Source organism: Trachypithecus francoisi, unplaced genomic scaffold (genome assembly GCF_009764315.1).
Source record: "Trachypithecus francoisi isolate TF-2019V2 unplaced genomic scaffold, Tfra_2.0 Lachesis_group6, whole genome shotgun sequence".
Classification (NCBI taxonomy): domain Eukaryota; kingdom Metazoa; phylum Chordata; class Mammalia; order Primates; family Cercopithecidae; genus Trachypithecus; species Trachypithecus francoisi.
Window position 1 is genome coordinate 62,655,986 of NW_022681471.1, and position 6,774 is coordinate 62,662,759.

A 6,774-nucleotide genomic window follows, 5' to 3' on the forward strand; every position below is an offset into this window, starting at 1 on the left:
ATTTATTTCATCACCAATTATGTTTTTATCCAACATACTGTAGGTAACAATTATTTGAGAGGGAGAATAAGTTAAGTAAACTTTATCAAGGTAAAATCAAATGAAGTTTGGGAAATGAATGAATACAAATCATTTGTATGATGAAGCTATGGGTGAAGAAGATCATTTCTTCAGAGATAGTGGTCACTGAGTGAGTTTTGAAAAAATGCATTTTTTTTTTTTTTTAAAGGCAAGGGTTGTTCACATGAGGTGACCTAAAGGAGTTTGGGTCTGTTTTAGAATCTACCTGGGCATTAGAAATCTACAAGAATATGATAATTATCTTAAGCTACGTGGATGGTGTTATTTTGTGGTACATGGTGAAAGTAAATTATATAGAGCCATAATATACTGAAGATCAGTCTCTTCGCATGCTCCATGTTTACAACTACTAATGAAATCACTGGGGATTCTGTGAAAATTCCAGGGTAAATTTTCTTTGCATGTACTATTCTGAACACACTGTGGGCAATTTGGTGATGTTTGAAATAACAGGCATTTACCCATTTTGGAGGTGGCGCATTGCTGTATGTTTTGCGGTTATTTTATTTTAAAAATCATTTTTATCTAATAACAGAGTTTCTACAGTGTTTTTTTCTTATAGTGTACAAAAGCACAAGACAAAACAGGTATAAAAACTATTAGATAAATAATAAAGAGTAAAGTTACACTTATTACAGTTATTATAATCTATTTAAAAATAATTTTCACCAAAAAGACCTCACACTGTGCTCTTATAACAATAATTATTTTGTTAACAGTAAAATACATTTTCCAAAATAGTAGCTACACATCTCAGAACTATGTAATGAGTAAGAAACCGTTCTGATTTAACAAACAGTCAACATGAAAGCAAAGACTGACATTTAACTCACCATTGGAAATTTCAGTCATCTCTTAAATGCCCCACTACTGAAATACTGCTCAAAATTTTCATTTACAGAAACACAGTAAGTTTTTCAGAACACTTACATATTTTTGCACTAAAAAACTAGAACCGGTGATATAAACTAGAAGGCTAAAAAGTATCCAAAATTTTTATAAATCTATATTTATATTCACAATTTTCCTAAAAAGTTGAATTACTTAAACTGTACTTCTTCTTAATAGTGTAGGAAATCATCTCAGCAATTTCTCTAGGTTCTGGGTAAATACATTTAGATGTTTGTTTCATTTCCCACTCAGTGACTATAATTCCTTTCACTAATATTTTCTTAAATGCTAAACAATTGAATTTGAATTAACTGAAACTTCAGACACAACTTTAAGATAAATACCTATGGACCTAATTTATGGGTTTAGATTTGAAGTCAGACCTTCTTCTCACTTTATTCTTTATCAGATGAATTGTTTTACACATTGTGAAATAGTATTGTAGGACTTGTGCCATATGTAATAGTTATTTTTGGTCTGCTTCATATGGGAAAACACAGTTATTCAATGATTTGGATCATAAATAACTTAGGTATTTGTTTCATTGTTTATTACACAGTGACATGTCACTGATGTGAATTATCTGGATAAGTGTCTTAATTCTTTTTAATTTTCTGTTTTGTAGGTTGAGACATTAACTCTATGCCCAGAAGAACTTTAAAAAATGTTGTATTATGGCACACCAAGAGGATGCAAAAATATTCAGAACGGGGGAGCTCTACAGAGCAGACGGTCAGTCTCCTCCAAAAACAAATGGCACAACAGAAATGGCGGAAGCAGGGCAACAAAACTACTGAAAAGATTGCAAGAAGCTTGAGAGACACATAAACCAAAGGCAATGTGTGGCCCTTGCTGGATCCTGATTTGTACAAACTCAATGGTGAAATTACATTCCTGAGACCTTTTGGGGAAATCTGAACAATGATTGAGGTATAAGGTGATATAACGGTATTCATAATTTTCTTTGGTGTGATAATGGTAAAATGCTTATTTTTCTTTTACACTTTATCAGTTGGAGATACATGGCTGATAATTTACAGTGAAATTACATAATGTCTGAAATTTACTTTAAAATACTTCAGAGGGGAAAAAAGCATGCAAATGAGTGTGTGTGTAAGAGCTGGGATAGGTAAAACAGAACTGGCAAATATCAACAACCTGAGCTGAGGCATGGGTACAGGAGAAGGCTCATTCTGTAATTTTGTGCATGTTTAAACATATCCACAATAAAAATTTCCTAAAAACATATTGTAGTTGCTTATTACTTTCAAACTAGAAGGAAAAGTTACTAACACTGATTTCACTCAATCTAAACAGAGACTACGCGAGATTAAACAATTAGCCAAGAGCTGCCAAAGAGAATGTTACTTTTCAATTTAGTTTAGTGGCAGTGTATGGATATAAAGTGAATGTGGTTTCCAGAGATATACAGGATTTGTTTTAAAAATACTGGAACTTTTTATTTAAAGATCAATTCAGAGTTTGTTATGTCAACCTATAGTTTAGTGTTAGCCATCTATAAATCAAACAACTAAACTGTGTCAAAGAACTTAAAAGCCAATTGAAAACATATTCATATAACAATATCATCCAATTACAATGAGTTGAGATCTGGAAAATGCAGATAATCCATTGGATTATTTACAATCTTTATTAAAATATATTTAAGCTTTTTGAATAAAATACATAGAATATACTGAACTTTATTCAGTAAATAGATATTGCATTATAATTTATGAAGGTGAATCATCTAGGAAAAGTTTTACATCGTAATGCACTAGTCTATAGGAATTTAAAATCTATAGGAATTTAAAATGTATTGTTTGTATGATTTGACATAATTTTATGTATGAAATCTAAATTGACATGTGGCTTTCATTTCTTAAAAGTTTAAATGTTTTTACTTATAATTTTTATATATTCAAATCTAAATTGAAATGCGACTTGTCTTTTAAAAATTCCCAGGAATTACACAGTATCATGTACTGATGCTTAAAATAATTTTAACTACTTCTTACTAAAGAAAGGTATTTTATAATTTATACTAGTCTGAGCTCTAAATGATACAGTAAGCCAATTAAGTAATTTCTTCACATTTAGCTGCCTAGAATTCCTGGGTTCTGCAAGAACTGAGAAGTGAATTTTTACCTCTAGAATCATGGCTTCTGAATTAAAGTGTTGTTAGTGTATGTAGTTAAGGGAAATCTTGAAATATTAGAGCTCCTAAAATTGGACTCTCTATAATGCACACATGGAAGTTTTCTCTTCTAGAATGGGACCATCCACAAACACAATTCTACCTGACTAATACTCATGACATTTCCAGACTCTCCCTCACTAGTAATTAAACTTGGCATAGTATCATTTTGTCTTTCAGTAATATAAACAGCAACAAATTGCCCTCAGATGTCATTTTTTTGCATCTTATCATTGTGAGCACTCTTATCATTTCACTAAATGAAGAAAATGAGGAAGCAAAACTGGAGGAATTAAAAACTTGGTCCTCAGGAAAATGGAATACATGCTCCCTTTTTGGAAACTGTCAGGATTACCAGAATTTATATATCTCTTCTATAGAGGTACTTTCCCTAATTTAGTAAGTAGTTGCTGAATTTCATAGAAATCTATTCACAGCATACTGAATATAGTCCTCCACATTTCGAAATCAGATAACTTTCCTGGCATGGTTTCTGTTTTGGTACATATATTATTTATCTAGAAGAATACAATGCCTTTTACTTGAAATATGTATTTAGGTGCTTTTAAAGGAAGTCTATTTTTAACCTTAAAACTGCTAAAATTTACACTTTTTACTTGCTGACATTATTAAATGCATTTTACCTGAGAGCAAATCTTGCAATAAGACAATAATTATTTGAAGTTCACTGCCTTAATAACCATTGGTTTTTGAAGGCATTTAATTCCCAATGTCCAAAAACTACCTTATAAAACTCTCAAAACCATAAAGAAAATAATTTATGTAGAAATCTTTTGTGTTCAAAAAGGTTACATGTGAAGCTTAGAGAAAATTATTTACAATTCTGTTTGTTCAAATATCTGCAAACATGTTTGTGTTGAATCTTTAATTTTACTGGGGAGAAGTGAACATTTGTAATAACTTTTAAAACAGAAATACATAAATGTAATGGCTAATATCAATTTTTATTTTAAAAATATTGGAAGTGACTACTACACATAATAGAAGAATGTCCTTTTTAACTCTGATTTTACAAGTTAAAAATATGACAATGCCTGTATTATTTTTCCTTTTGGGATTAAAGTCACCTGTTATATAGACAAGTTTTATTTATGTTGTCCTCCTATAATAAAAGTGAAATTACTGAATAGAATATTAGTGTGAACACTCATACTATTTCTACTGCCATTTTCATGAAGACCAACCTCCCCCACTGATATTGGAGTTATACAAATACTAAAACAATAATTCAATCCCATGTTTCTGGGTTCTCTTAGTTGAGCCAAAGGACCAGGTGTGACTGAACCATGTCTATTCATAACATAAGGTGAACTGCTTATTAGCATTTTAGAGAATGGTTCAAATTCTACCATCTAAAATATGTAACACGTGAATTGTCAAAAAAAAATTACCATGATATTACTTGGGTTGGGTTATTTTATTTAACTCATCAATGTTAATTTGGAAATTAAGAAGAAAAATTTTTTCAAAGAGGGCCCTCTGAAGACATTTCTTTCTTAGAAAGGTCATTTTATGCATTTACAGAGGCTATTTTGCTCTGAGCTACTAAAATGTATATCTATATGATACTATTTTTCTAGGACAGGGAGGCTTGGTTTATTTGAAGGGTCATAAAAAACACACACACATAAAATTCAGCTGCTCATCTATTGTCTATCTTTTGCTCTTTCAAGAGTTATATATAGACAAAAAGTGTGTTTTTGTTGTTGTTTAAGACAAATACATCCATGTAGTACTGCCTTAAACACGAAAAGTTTGAAAAAAATCACCTTACCTTCCCCCATAAAAAAGCAAAAGAAATTATGTGTTACGCTCAAAGATCACGAGTTACATACTAAATTGGCTTCCAAATAGCATATATTCTAAATACTATGTTGTTTGCTAAAACTTGTAAAATTCAAGAAAAACTGTTTCCTTAATGAAGCACTTAAGAGTAAAACACTGAAATCCCAACAGGTTTGCTACTTTCAGTTATATGTGCTGAAGAAATATTCATTAAATGGAGCAGTGGCTCAGCAACACAATTTCCAAATGCTTATTACATAAATTTTAACATTATAACTTACAGAATGTAACCACCAAATGGAGAGCACAACTAAAACAAAACATTAAATGCATTTTATTTTACAAATGGTAAAGGAAATAAATCCCAGATTAGGTTAAAATGTTGGGTTTGATGCCTTATCAAAATGGCCTTCATGAAAATATCTACCCAATGGTAGTTCTACATATCTCCCAATCCTATTTTAATATTAATTTACAATGTAAATTATATTTTTGAAAATCTTCAATGAGTGAGACAGATGCACTCTTAAATCAATGGAATTTTGAAAAGTATTGGAAACTTTAAAACTTCAACAATGTTCTCAATTAAATACTTTACTTCCCATATTTTTAAAGTTGAACGACTACTTCCAGGTAATAGATGCACTGAATAAAAAGGCTTTTTAGGCCAGGCACGGTGGCTCAAGCCTGTAATCCCAGCACTTTGGGAGGCCGAGACGGGCGGATCACAAGGTCAGGAGATCCAGACCATCCTGGCTAACACTGTGAAACCCCGTCTCTACTAAAAAATACAAAAAACTAGCCGGGCGAGGTGGCAGGCGCCTGTAGTCCCAGCTACTCGGGAGGCTGAGGCAGGAGAATGGCGTGAACCTGGGAGGCGGAGCTTGCAGTGAGCTGAGATCTGGCCACTGCACTCCAGCCTGGGTGACAGAGCAAGACTCTGTCTCAAAAAAAAAAAAAAAAAAAAAAAAGGATTTTTAATTGTATCTGATCATTCAAAAGTCAGGAAACAACAGGTGCTGGAGAGGATGTGGAGAAACAGGAACACTTTTACACTGTTGGTGGGATTGTAAACTAGTTCAACCATTATGGAAAACAGTATGGCGATTCCTCAAGGATCTAGAACTAGATGTACCATATGACCCAGCCATCCCACTACTGGGTATATACCCAAAGGATTATAAATCATGCTGCTATAAAGACACATGCACACGTATGTTTATTGCGGCACTATTCACAATAGCAAAGACTTGGAATCAACCCAAATGTCCATCTGTGACAGACTGGATTAAGAAAATGTGGCATATATACACCATGGAATATTATGCAGCCATAAAAAAGGATGAGTTTGTGTCCTTTGTAGGGACATGGATGCAGCTGGAAACCATCATTCTTAGCAAACTATCACAAGAACAGAAAACCAAACACCGCATGTTCTCACTCATAGGTGGGAACTGAACAATGACATCACTTGGACTCGGGAAGGGGAACATCACACATCGGGGCCTATCATGGGGAGGGGGGAGGGGGGAGGGATTGCATTGGGAGTTATACCTGATATAAATGATGAATTGATGGGTGCTGACGAGTTGATGGGTGCAGCACACCAACAGGGCACAAGTATATATATGTAACAAACCTGCACATTATGCACATGTACCCTTGAACTTAAAGTATTAAAAAAAAAAAAAAAAAGAAATGAATTGCAAATTATTAAAAAAAAATGTTAGGAGAATGTATCTAGCTTTCAGGCCATTCTTCCATCAGGACTTAAAGCTTCAGGAGAATACCATAAATGT